Below are 14,581 nucleotides of genomic sequence, written 5' to 3'. Positions count from 1 at the left end.
TTACTTGTGAGAATCACCCAGGGGAAATGAATAGCAATCTGATTATATAGTGGTTCAGAGAGTAGTTTGGGGGCATTCTTCATGGAGGCAGTTAGAAGTCCTGAACTGGTCATATGAGTATGGGAGGACACAAAGGCAAGCAACTCAGCCTCTGTTGCATAGCAACCAGCAACAGAGGCATACAGGGTAGCCTGGCCAGAGATGCTAAAGAACATCACAGCTGCATATCCCTCTTGTGCTTTTGTTCAAGCAGCCTGGGATGACAATACTATGTGTGGGGTAGGCTGAAGCTGCCCTGTTTTTCCTACGGTTTCCATATGGAAAGTATTATGCCCCTTTCTTCTCAGAGAAAATTTGCAGCACACAAAGAAATCAGAGTTTTCAGTTTTCCATAGAAAGCTGAACTCTTCTCTGAAGTCCTTGAGAGAATCTAATGCTCCATTTTGACTCCCTTTTGTTTGAAAATTATCAGTCTGCAAAGTGACTCTACAGCTTTGCAAATAACCCTCTGTGTACCTGTAAAGTGCCGTCAAGTCACATGGAGACCACAGCAAGGGGTTTTCAAAGCAAGCGAGAAGCAAAGGTGCCATTGTCTTCCTCTGCAGAGCCTTCCTTGATGGTCTCTCTTCCCAGTACCAAGATCTGACAAGAGCAGACTATACCATGCTGCCTTCCCTTCCTCAAATATTCCTTCTTGCAATTATTTTGTTTTTACATACAGCAAAAGCAATTATTTTGTTTTACCATACAGCAAAAGCAAAGAACCACAATGCCAGCTGTTGAATATGTGCTGTCACTTTTGCCCATCCATCACAGAAAAACATTTGACCTCACTGGAAAGCCCCCATGCAGTTCCATTCAGCACTGGTGGCGACTGACAGCTGCTTTACCAATCTGAACTGACAGTCATAGGCAGAGCGTGTGTACCATATTGGCTCCATGGACAGCAACCTTGCCAGCTGCTCCTGCTGCTGCTTCCTTCTCCTCCTCTTCCTGATGCCAATCAGAGATGTCTCATCAAGGGGAAAAAAGGGATAGAAGGTATCTTCAACCCAAGAGAAATGTGAGTTTCAAGCTTTGTACCACGGAATGCATTTTATATAAAGTTGTATTTTGAAAACCTCCTCCCACTGCAAAGAATTCAGGAAAGAGGAGATGGTCTTAGGGTGTGCATTCAGGCTTGAGTTAAGAATGATAATAGATGTATGCAAAGAACAGGATCTTATCTTCCACACATCTGGTGTCTTGTCTATGCTGGATTGCTTTGCATGTACATGAAGCTTTGACATTGGTGTTAGTGGTGCCCAATTTAAACACTGCACAGGCACCTATTCTATATATGCACAAACCTCCTCTGTTTAAAATTGGGACTTCACTCAGGCAGGGCCCCAGCCAGGGCTGCTGGGTCTCACTGTATGTTATCAGGTCACCAACCTACCATCTATACTTCCCACCACACAGCGACATATTGCAAATGACAATCAGTCCTGGTAGGGCAGCTGTCTTGCAAGAATGCGCATGTGACATTCCCACTGTCAGCAAGGAGCCTCTTGCCAAGCGTCTGGAGCAACCACAATGTTCCCCAGTACATAGTTTGAAAACCACTGATCTAGATCGACAGAGGTAGAAAGCTGAAAGAGAAAACATTTGCTACATTTACTATAGAAAAAAAAATAAAGAAACCTATTTTTCATAGGAACCGATTGTCTGCTCCCACGAAGCAGAAAATTAGAGTGACATTTGAAAGAAATGAACACTTGTTACCGGATTTTTCCTCTCTCTCTATGCCTAAATTGCATATGAACCATCTCTGCCTTGATGTGGGTTCGTTGAATGATTCTTGCTCTTGTTGCTGAGTGGGTTGCTGAACCCCAACTGCCTACGCAGGCTTCTGCAGGTGATTGACAGTAAGCCTGTACTCGGAGATCAATGCAGAAGAGAGGGGCTGGGTTGTAGGCACCAAATCTAACCCCCATAAACTCTTGGTGTTGCATAAGACTTGACAGCTCTGAGCAAAGATGGTTTGACTCATTTTTAAATATATACGTATTATATAATTTTGCAATTGTCACAAAAGAAAAGGCTTAGAGATGGCAACTGACATGTAAAACTCAGAAGACAAGCTAAAGAATTTTTAAATTAGGGGTAAAGTAAGATGTCAGTTTTAGTACATCTTAATATATTAGTTCAGTTTGTTAACCCTGGAGACTGAAAACAAGGGTCTGCTTGAGAGACAGAGACAAGCCTTCCTACGCCCTGGGCTTTTTTTGAGCAGGAATGCACAGGAACGCAGCTCCAGCTAGCTTGGCATCAGGGGGTGTGGCCTAATATGCAAATGAGTTCCTGCTGGGTTTTTTCTACACAAAAAGCCCTGTGTGAAACAATGGTGCCATCAGGGGGTGTGGCCTAATAGGCAAATGAGTTCCTGCTGGGCTTTTTCTACAACAAATGCCCTGCCTATACCCAAGAAGCTTACAATCTAAAAGCCGGTGGAGACAAGGTTGGCAAGGAAGGGAGACTAATGGGAGAAAGTGAGTTCTGATGTGTACTTTGACTTTGTTTTGGCTGACAGTGAAGACCAGTGGTCAAGGCTTCATTAAAAACAAGGATTTTGAAGAGATATTGGAAGGCTAGGGATCAATGTTCCCTCTAAGCTATAGTGTCTTGTGAACAAAAATTCTACTTTGTGAGCTACAGGCATTAAAGCTGTGAGCTACTGCATAAATTAGTTTGCTCTGGGGCCATCTTTCCTGAGATAAAATAAAAATGTGTGAGCTGGAGGCTAACAAATTGTGAGCAAGCTCACACCACCTCAGCTTAGAGAGAACACTGCTAAGGATATGTCAGGTAGGAGCTCTGAGCAAGAACTCCTGCCTAAAGGAGAGAAAGGGCATAGTTATTAAAAGGAGGTGATCAGAGGGCTGAGGATGCTGTGGGTAGGCAGAATCCAACTATTCCTATAACATATGGAGCCAGATCATCAGATTGTCTCGCTCAGTACACTGGTGTGAACTCTGACAGTTATTAGAGAAAGGTCTTTCCAAACACTTGCTAACTAGTGATCTTTGATTGGCTAGGCCAGGTATTGAACCTGGGACAATTTTCATGCCAAGCAAGTGCTCTGATAGCTAGTGTTGCCAACTTCCAGTTCTCACAGAATTACAATTGATTTTCAGACTACAGAGATCCATTATCCCAGAGGAAATGTCAGCTTCCAAGGTCACAGTCTGTGGCATCACATCTCCACTGAACTCCCTCCTTTACTCAAATCTCCAGGAGTTCACCCAAGCCAGTTGGCAACCCTACATAGTGACAGTTCTATGCTTTGACTACTCCCACCCCTTCTATTCCGTTTAGGCATGAAAACAAAAGGATGTTTATTTTTAACATGCTTAACAATTGATAATATGAAAACGAAGAAGAAAGCCAGATGAGGGAAGGACAGTCAAGAGCATGAAAGGCCAGCACAAAGACTCTCGGCTAGTCCAGGAAGAGTTAGGAAGTAGATCGAGCACCAACTGCACAAAAGCCAAAATGCCAAACTTTTTCCTGGAAAGTGAAAGATTGGAGGCAAAGAAATAACAGCACTAAAGGACATTGTAAAGCTCAGATCAAGCAGCACACCAGCCTTTCTTCCACTGAAGAAAACCCCCAAAGAAATGGTTATAATCTTAATTAGCTTTTGGTCCTTATCTGTTATGCTACAGCAACCACAGAATCTTCCAGCATCCCAGCCCCCGGAAGACATCAGGAAAATGAGTGGAAGCCGGAGGGACATTATCCTTCTTATTACAGACACTGACTGGCACAGCTGCTCCTGACCGTAAGTATTAATTATGATAAGAGGACAGGAGTCTTCCAGATTTGGTTAAATTTAGTGATGCACCAAACAGGGACCAGCAAGCACCTTTTCAGAACAACAACAGAATGCTACAGACAGGAGAGATAAGGATATCTTTTCCAAACAATCTAGGATTGAAGCTTCTACACTGTCTTTTCCAAGAAGCAAGTGAGCCAATTAACTGCACTGTGTTTTTTGTGTACTGCATGTATACTTTGTATATATATAAATTCTGCACTAAGAAGTGAATTCTGCAAGACCTGGTGAAAACAGAGAGGGTGTTGCTGAACAACAGTCAGCAGAAATTTGAGAGGAGACTGAATTTCACACAAGTAGTCAGGTTTAGTTGGAATACTGCCATTTTGATTTTATTTCTTGCTTGTAAATTCTTGGGTTTATTTCTTACGTTTGCGCTGTTTCCTGAACTCTTGCACTGATTTTCTCCTGTTAAAAATGACCTTGAAAAAGTATGAAATTTTCACTCATTCCATGCGAATGCATAAAATAATGATCAGCTACAACAAAAATGAGGTTGATTGAAACCAATGACAATGTATCATTGCAAAGAAACAGAAAGATTTGTATCAGTTGCTTTGAAACAGAGATGCATTGGGAAGGCACCTTTCTTTGACAACTGGGCAAGAAGTCTGGCCACCCCAGGTGGAAAAGCCAGATGGTGCTTTGTGCCTGTTGATAAACATGGGGCACAGCCTACGAGGAAGTTCTCCTGCACAAGCTCTATTGAAACAAATAGGACTGTGCAAGGAAGAGAGCTTTTCAGTGAACTGAGGTCTGAGGGGGGCAGTTTTGTCCATCCTTCAGGCTGCCAACATTTTCCCCACTTCAGTCAACCTTAAAGTAGGACAGCCTCCCAGTAACCACTTAAAGCACAGAATCTGCTGTCCTTTGCCAATGCAGACTGTCACAGTCAAAAGGCTACTGGACTCGAATCTAACAGTCAAAGGTGACATTCTCCCAGATGCATCTCAGCAAGCATGAGGACTTAGAACACCTTTTCAAAGGAAGAACACAGACATAGACACCTTTGTAACCTCTAAACACCCAATGACTACTTTGCAAGCTTAACCACTGCCCACCAACTATATGTAGCACTGCTCATTGTACCCCATTTCATTGTCTGATGAAGTGTGCATGCACATGAAAACTTACATGCTGAATAAAACTTGGTCTTAAAGGTGCTACTGGACCCAAACTTTGTTCTATTCCTTAAGACCAACACGGCTGCCAGTGAACCCATTTTGTTATTTTGTTTGCAATTTGTTTATTTCCTTGCTGCTGCCATTTTTTCCTTTTGTATATTTGTGTGAGTGGGTGTGTTTACTCTTGAATGTCATGTCAACCTCTAGTGGCAACTGACTGTACTGGGGCCCTGGAGGATATTCAGAAAGGGGGCTGAGCATAGCCTGCTCCTGTCCTCCTGACTGGATATTTCAAGGAAGTCTCCCATCCAAGTACTAACTGCAGTCATCCCTGCTTAGCTTCTGAGATCTGACAGGATTAGACTTGCCTGGGCTATCCAGCTGAGGGCTTTGCTGTTGCCATGTTATTTCATATATCACAAATAGAGATGATGTTCAGGGGTTGTGTTGAATTTATCTTTAAATGTCGTTGTTTGCTCTGCTTCCCTCTGGTTGCAATTTAATCTTTGTGGCATGTGACTCAAACCAGATTTTTCTGCTGTACCCCAAAACTAATTTCTCATGCCAGAATTTGTGTAGATCTGCCACCTCTCTTCCTTCCCCCGACAGAGGCTCCATTGTTTCAGCAATTGTATAACATGTAGAAAATTCAATAGATACATCTTTTACAATGCAGTTTGAGGGAAAGCAACATCTTTCAGGCAGCTGTTCAAAGGACGCAGTATGTGTATCAGCAAATCCTAAACTGAAAGTAATAAAACATCAGCATCTCTGAGCATGCACTGATTTCTCTCCCCCTCGCTAGAAGAGCAGCGCCAGTCCCACACACTGGGGCTCTAGAGCAAGGCTGTATTCGTACAGCATCTCAGCAAATTTCTAAAGAAAAAGCCTTAACTGCTGTCTAACTCAGCATAGTTTTTCCTCCTGAAAATGAGACTGGCTCCAAAAAGGCCCTGAATTAGCTGCAAGCACTAATTAGGAATTCAGAAGCAGCAAGGGGTCATGTTTTGAGGGCCAGGCAGCTGTGTACTCCTTTGGAACAGATGTTGCCACTGCCATGCTATTCTTGCATTTATTTTGCTGTTTCTTTTCAAATGGCACTGTGACTGGCTGCCAGCCCAAAGGCAGGCATGTATTAACCCCTATACTTTCACCCTGTCGGGAAAAGTTCAGCCCTACCTGTGGGGTCAAACTCTGACCTCATTGCATATGCCAGTAGGGTTACCACTATTCCACACAAGGCACAAATTCAACAGGTAAAGCTTTGCCCACCATTCACCTCCATGCTTGGAAAGGCTTTACTTATTCACTCTGACCATCCTGCAGCCATCGGCATGGAGCTGCTGTGGCAAGTCTTCAGCTGCCTCTGGTTTAATTGAAGAAGAAGATGATGATATTGGATTTATATCCTGCCCTCCACTCCGAAGAGTCTCAGAGCGGCTCACAATCTCCTTTGCCTTCCTCCCCAACAACAGACACCCTGTGAGGTGGGTGGGGCTGGAGAGGGCTCTCACAGCAGCTGCCCTTTCAAGGACAACCTCTGCCAGAGCTATGGCTAACCCAAGGCCACGCTAGCAGGTGGAAGTGGAGGAATGGGGAATCAAACCTGGTTCTCCCAGATCAGAGTCCGCACACTTAACCACTACACCAAACTGGCTAGCCAGAGAATTTTACAATGTTGTTTGTTACTCACAGGTCAGTCCTTTATCTTAGCATATATTCCCTCCTAGCAACTGCCGTTAAAGACAGGTGAGCAGAAACAATGGAGGAGGGCAGTGTTTTGTACCTTTAATAAATGCATTTGGGATAAAGGAGCCTGTAGAACTAGAATATGAGAGGCAAGCCAGACTCTAACAAGAAAGCAGCTCTGTTAAGGAAATATCATTTTCGGCAGGGTTGGTTGGATGGGCCATGGACAACCACAAGAAAGCAGAACAAAAACATACTGACAGAGAACATGTGCATTACAATTTCAAACAATTCTGAGTGCTCAATTAAAAGCAAGCATTTCTTCAAATGACTGAGTGCACTGCTTGCACTTTGCAATTCAAGCCGATGAGAAATTGCTTATTAGCAGCAGGATATTCTTCACATCTTGGTTAGCGATGACAGGTGACATGAAATCCATGCACAAAGTTATGAGCCGAGTGAAGCTGCATGAGTTAGCACCCCCCCCCCAACAGCATAATGTATGCCAGGGAGTCTGTAATCTGCACCCTAAAACCACTGCTTCAACTCACATGATTATCCCCATCAATACCAAAAAAGGGCAGCAAGATCACAAGTGCTCCTATGTTCACTTAAGCCCTGTTCATAAGTCACAGTGAACACGCATACAACCAATATACAATGTACGCTTGATTCTTCTTTATATATGCATTGAGTAATTTTCACATTGTATTCAATGCCTGTACAAGCTGAATGCAAGATTGAAACTACACATTTATTCAGATCCTGGACCCCTGTTTCATTAGTAAATGTGTATGGTGGCTTTTTCTTCCATCAGGGGTGTGGGTGTGTGATGTGCCACCAAGTCATTGCCAACTTATGGCAACTCTATGAATTATTGATCTCCAAAACATCCTATCCTTAACAGCCTTGCAGCTTAGCTTCTCATAATGTGACCAAAGTAGGCTAGCCTCAGTTTAGTCATTATAACTCCTAGGGAGGCTTGATTTGATCTGGAGCCCACTTATTTGTCTTTCTGGTCGTCCATGGTATCTGTACAACTCTCCTCCAACAGCACATGCATGCATATGTTGGGGGTATCTGTATTCTGTTACAGGTATACATGATAATTATGTTCTGTGTGTCAGGAGATGGGAGAATCCTATACCAGAAGCTCACCCCTGCCTTTTGCTGCATGTGAACTATACAAACCAGGATCCATTAGGATGACTCTTGGAAGGCTGTATTTCTCCTGGATAAATTATAAGTGAAGGATTGAAGCAAGAAGATCGCAGCAGGAGATCAAGCACTGCTTCTTCTTTTTTGCATTTGCACTCCTTGCTTGCAGATAATTTAGGAAAGCCTGCAAGCATCAGGAAGCAGATGCTTCCAGTACTAGCAGGAAACCGAGTGAATGAAGGAGTGGGGACCTGATGCTGCAGGAAGAGAACGGCAGGCACCAGGGAAATGGAGGAAAATTGTAACTCTTCTGACAGTTTGGAGGACGGTAGTTCCAGTTTGTTGGCTACTGAGCATCTAAATAATGGAGCTCATAAGAGCATCCAATAAACATCCACTATAGCAAGGCTACTGGCATCCACAGTATCTGCCCAAAATAGCCACATGTATAGCTAGGCATTGCTAACCAAGGCCTGGCTTGGCAGGCTAGTGAAAGGATAGACTTGTTCCACTCCACAAATAATTGCTATGTCTGGGACCCTCAATCCATCTCTTGAGGCCAGCATTAACAAGGTTATTATGACTTTAAATATACCTGAACCATCTGCAGGTTCAGCACTGAAGCTGCATTCCGTGTACACTGATATCAATCAAGCGTCTATTTAAGAGACCACTCTGCAAGAAGAAAATGAAAGGGCCTGTTGGGCACGTAAAACAAGCCAGACTTTTTCTAACATATGGATTTGCAACAACCTGCAACTAACTATGCTAAGCAGCAAATCAAAAGTTGAAGGAAAGGAATGCGGAAAAGAGACTGAACTCTTCATAGGTAAACTCTGCACTCTTATTCCAAAATGAAGAGATTTTCTAACCAATAAAAAAGCTGATGACCCTAGTGAGTAGATGAACCTATGCACACAGATTGTATGTGTGTATTGTATAAGGACACACACACACAGGAAAACTTCAAAACTTTGGCACAACTGGCTTTAAACCATGTGGAACTGACATCACACTGCATCGAAGAACTTTTATTAAGAAATAAAAAGTCAGCCTTCCACTTGAGTGATGGGTGCAGCTGAGTCTGTGTTGAATCACCATTTCCATGAATACCATGAAGCTCCACCCAGCTCTTTGGAGGAAATATGGTGAGGAGGCGAATGAGGCTGTGTGACGTATTTAAACACAAGTTTCTTATGCTCAACTGTAGCCATGGCTTCCATTCACAGCCGCTTGACAGTGTGGCTGAGGAAGGCGTGGATGCTTTTTTGAGCACTGATGAGTCTCATGAACAGAATGGCCTGACGCATCACTCACAACTAAGTGTCCCAACTTAGCTGGCTGGCACAAAAAGCACCAGCTGGGGTCTCCTGACTAAAAGAGCAACATTGTTTCTTTTGGAGGGCAAAAATAAGCATTTTATGGGCAGGGGAAGTGGAAACAGGGCATCCTTCTAGTGATAACTGCAACTTAGGGGAGCAGGAATGGCTGCTAACCGAAGCTAAATCTACCCATGTAACAATTAGATGGTAGAACTGGCTGTATTGCTTCAGATTTTAGGTGGGGGCATTGTATAGATGACTGTAAAGGTATGTGTGTGTGTGTGTGTGTGTGTATATATATGATGATTGTATAAATGACCGTGTAGATGACTGAAGAAGGCAGCTGCAAACCACCCCATAAAAAGTCTGCCGTGAAAATGTTGCGAAAGCAACGTCACTTCAGAGTCGGAAACGACTGGTGCTTGCACAGGGGACCTTCCCTTTCCCCATTTTAAAAAAACCTGCCAAAATTAAATGTCCATCAGGGAGCCCATCCTGTGGTAGTTTTTCATTTACAGAGCATTAAAGTAGGACAGTTTTAAAAAACATAACCTTCTCATACAATGTGAAGCTACGTAGTATATTCTACCATCTCAGCACTCTGCTAGCTCATTCTGCTGTCTGTCTAGCTTAGGCCCGAAGGGACTGGGGTGGTGATGTGACTTAATGCATAACCCTTGCTTGCCTCAACCTTCAGGCTTCCCAACACAATCAGGTAGTTCCACCACTGGGGGAATAAAAAGGCAACACACCCTTGTCTTTGGCATTAGTTGTTTGTGACCATGAACAGATGCCCCCAGGGTACAGGAGACTCTGAAAAATGGGAATTTTTGCCTGCCTGTTTATTTAGGACCCAGCAGGTTTAAGTCTGGGAACTTGGAACAGTTGGGATTTAGGAATGTTTAAAGTATATCTTTAGAAAACCTGAGTGTTTTATAGAACATCAGAACTTGAGGAACAGCTATGGAACTGCAGTTGGGCACTCCTGCATTGATAGAAACAGTAAAGATTCAGAAAGCTTCCCTCATATTACTTAGAATTGGTGGGGCCTGGTGGAACTGAGGAATAAAGCCTAGTTCAAATCTGACATTGTCATGTACTTGGTAGGTGGACTTAAGCAAAGCCACTTTGTTCTGTACCTCAGTGCAGGGATCTACCTTATTCAATCCACTTTATTCAAAGTGCTACACATACCTTATCTCAGCAATCCTTCCAACCATGCTATAAAGTGCTATCGGCCTTAGGGATGTTCTTATGTTGTGTGCTGCATTTCAAGATCTACATGGGGGTTTTTATATCATTAGATTTCTAGCCTGCCCTTCCTTGCATGGCAAGGCTCAGAGGGGGTACAACAAATTAAAACAATAATCAAATTATGAAAAACAATTTCATACAATAATAATCAAAGCTAAAATGAGATGGCACTGCCGAGATAATATCCAGGTGAGGTAGTGCAGCTGTGTGGTTTATAGAGCTTATCCACAGAGTCATGAGAGGCGAGATGAAGAGGCGGGGAAAGGAGAGCTGGGGGAGGGCAGACTAGATGGAAGGTCTCACTGCCTCAAGAAAGCCAGTTTGGTGTAATGGTTAAGTGTGCGGACTTTTATCTGGGAGAACCGGGTTTGATTCCCCATTCCTCCGCTTGCACCTGCTAGCATGGCCTTGGGTCAGCCATAGCTCTGGCAGAGGTTGTCCTTGAAAGGGCAGCTGTTATGAGAGCCCTCTCAGCCCCACCCACCTCACAGGGTGTCTGTTGTGGGGGAGGAAGGTAAAGGAGATTGTGACCGCTCTGGGACTCTTTGGAGTGGAGGGCGGGATATAAATCCAATATCTTCAACTGTATGCCAGGTGGAACATTTGGGGTTTTACAGATCCTGCAGAACTGAATCAGATTTTACAGGGCCCAGATCTTGTCTGGAAGGGTGCTTCATCAGACTGGGGTGAGGCAAGACAAATACATCAAGGAGACCTGCACAGCTTCTACAGATAGAAGAAATTGTGCAGGTTTCCTCATAATCTACATAAGTTATTCTTGGTTGTGCCAGTTATGGGAAATACAACCTCACCAAGGTCACATACATACATGCAAAGCACTGAACCCATCACCTTTGTGTGTTTTGAGATTTCGGCAAATGTTGGAAGGACTAAAAACTCACTTTAAAAAAACAAAATGGAGAACTGAGACTTATTGAAGGGATCTACATGCCAGTTCCCAGACTACACCCACTACCACATGTAGCAGTCTTGTGGAATCACAGCATCCATGTAGCCCTGTCCTTAAACTGCAGCTAGCTGCTTTCCTGATGCTCTAGGAACAGACTGGGGGGAACTAAAGTTAAACGCAATGCACAGAAGGGCCCGCCTCAGGCATGTGGTCCCTTCAGCAGCAATTGCAGATGGTTAACATCAGGCACAACCAAATAAGCTTGGCACAGAGGGTGATGGCCTGCTTGGCAGATGTCTGAGGTCCCAATCACAAGCCCCTGCATCAAGGATGAGGCCAGCATCATCTGCTCCACTCCCACAGCCCTTTGTGTCAATGCAGCTGTGTAGTCTTCTCTCCTTCACCCTCCTCAGGACAAAATGAAACTACAAACTGCCCATTCTGGGGATGTTTCTCAAAGTGCTGCGGGCATATATAGTCTGAGCCAAGATCTGAGCAGCTGTTCTCTATATGCATATCAGAATTGGGGAGGGAAGCCCTGCCAAAGCACCAGCATGGAAGCTGAGTCCATCAACGTGCTAGCTGAAGTCTTCTCTTTTGTGTTAACTTATTTAGAGTTGTTACTTTTATAGAAACTGGCTTGGGTTCTTCTGTGCATAACTCTGTGCTGGATTGTGGCCCAGAAAAATGGAAAGATCAGCTGCATTCCACCCACAAAGACTCTCAGTATGTTCAGGAAGAATATTCTCATCAAGAGTGCCGATTGACAGGGGAGGAAACAGTTGTAGTTGTGGATACAGACATGATTCCTCCCTCTAAGCAATTTGCCAAGCACTTTTGATTGACAGCATGATTCTGATTTCATTTGTCAAAGCCCCTTTCCAAGAAAAAAAAAAAGAACTATTGCTAAATTAGGGAGAAAAATATTTTTACAAGTAGCTTTTGCAAAGGGAAGAACCTGCTCCCTCAGAGGATACTTTACATATTGCAGAATACTTTTGTGGATTTTCTTCTTAACAAGAACATTAGTTTCTGCACCAGAAGTGGCCTTTTTTTGTGCTTCAGTATAAGGAAGCTACAACCTTCCTGCTTAACACCCTCATCCCACCCACACTTGCAATTTCACACCAAGTCCAATCAGTGATGTACATCGGAGCAAAGAACTTTAACTTCAGAGACTGTTAAGATCCCTTCAGTATATATGTGACAACTTAGGAAAAAGATCTTGCAGCAGTAGCAGAATCCTGACTGACAACATTGGCTCAGGGTGGTATGCGCCAGTTTTACAGACACTTCTTATGCTGCTTATGTCGAATGGCTTTTTTGTTATAAGCTTTGGCTTAATTATAAGCCGCCTCAAGCAGGACTGTGAAGAAGCAGCACAGAAATAAGTTATTTCTAATAAATGTGATGGATGGAATTTACTACAGAAAGATGAGGAGATGGCCACTAGCATAGATAGCTTTAAGAGCCATTGTTATATAGTGGTGATCATCAGGCACAAACAAATACTATGAAACTAGAATCTGGGTGACCAAGGCTCAAGTCCCCCCCTATGCCATCGAACCTCAATGGGTGAATCTGGACTAGTTAGACTCCTATGGGGGCTTAATGCCTGTATAAAATGGAGGGGAGAATGATGTTGTAAGCGTCCTTGGGCAGAAAAGGGGGGCATAAATATTTTGATAATTAAAGAGGGCATGGATCTATCTACAGCTATTACCATTGATCCTGGCTAAACTTAATCTCCCTATGCAAAAGCAGCATATCTGAAGATAACCAGAAACAACCAGCAGAAAATGCTTCATGTGCTTTGTCAGCATCAAGGGACACCTAGCCTGTCAGGGCTGGTAAAAATATCCTGGTGTAAGGAGGATAAACAAATGAGAGAGAAGCAGACCACCAAGTGTCCACAACTTACTAACTAAAGTGGGAAGAAAGACAGGATGCTGGGAGAAGTTGGCAAGCATGTACTTTGCATAGGTACATGCAAGGGATAAGCCCAAATGCACATCCTGGTATAGGGACAGACAATTGCTCAACTGATGCAGAATTCAGGGGCAGGGGAAGAAAGAAGATAATGGTTGTGGACAAGAGAATTGTACACAACTATGGAAGAGGGAAAAAACTACCCACATTGGTAACAATGAGATCTGCAATCTAAACAGAAAGTAGACACCAAAAGGAAAAACCCTCCACCCCACCCCAAATCCTGCAGCAGCTCCAACAGATCAGGTGTCGACAGCTGCTTAAACAGCTTCCTGCAGCTGTGCTCAGCACCACCCACAAAACAGCTGCAACTTTAAATATAAATGGAGCAGTCCAGTGAAGTGTTCTTCTCAACAGAAAATTTCTCCGGAACAGCTGGGTATTTAAGAAATGAGCACATGTGAGAGCAAGAGGGAGAGATTGCAAGATTTGCATTCTAGGACCCCCCACCCACCTCCCAGTTTGATTGGAGTTTTGAGAACCACAAAGCAGGGGAAAGCTCCTAAGATTCTGCACACAATTAAGAGGATTGAAAATGTGTCCTAGCCTGGCAGGAGCACTTTAACTATCTTGTTGGGGTTCCTGAAAAGTGTGGGACTAGACAGACCTCAGCATTATCCAGTAAAGCAGAGCTTTAATATCAGTGAAGAATGCACAGCCAGGATGATTTAACACACATTCCCTTTGGCTCTTTATGAGATCCTCTATGGGTATTTCCATTTGCCAACTTTTGTACATTTCTATTGACTATGGGAATTTTTCTTTGGGGGGGGGAGTAGGCGATAGAAGACAGAAATTCACTAATCCTGGATTTACATTGAAAAAGTTATATAATTCCACAAAGCTACAGATTTGAACCATTTATCTGGGTAGCCCCAATTCACCTCTCACCTTTGCAATTACTCTTAGGCCCCTCCTCCCAGTCTACAATATGGTGATACTATGCAGCCTTGTAGGGCTGTTATAAGGACAAGGATCTGAAGCACCTTGAACACAGACATATAAATACCACTCTGCATGAATCAAGGTTCTTCGATCAAGGAACTTCAAAGGGAAGAACATCTAGTATTAAATTCCTTAATTAGCATTTACTGAGAAACTTGGTTGCACTTTTCATTGTCTGAATAAAGACCAAGTGTCTCTAACCTACTACATGCGTTGATGAACACAGCCTTGCTGCTGTGGCTTTGAATGGTCACAGTGAAGATGGATAAAGAAATGTCACAGACTGAACTTCTTGCATTCCATGACATTCAGG

The sequence above is a fragment of the Heteronotia binoei genome, chromosome 11 (assembly GCF_032191835.1).
Source record: "Heteronotia binoei isolate CCM8104 ecotype False Entrance Well chromosome 11, APGP_CSIRO_Hbin_v1, whole genome shotgun sequence".
Taxonomy (NCBI): Eukaryota; Metazoa; Chordata; class Lepidosauria; order Squamata; family Gekkonidae; genus Heteronotia; species Heteronotia binoei.
The sequence above is the reverse complement of the archived record's forward strand: the minus strand, read 5'-3'. Positions refer to the sequence as shown.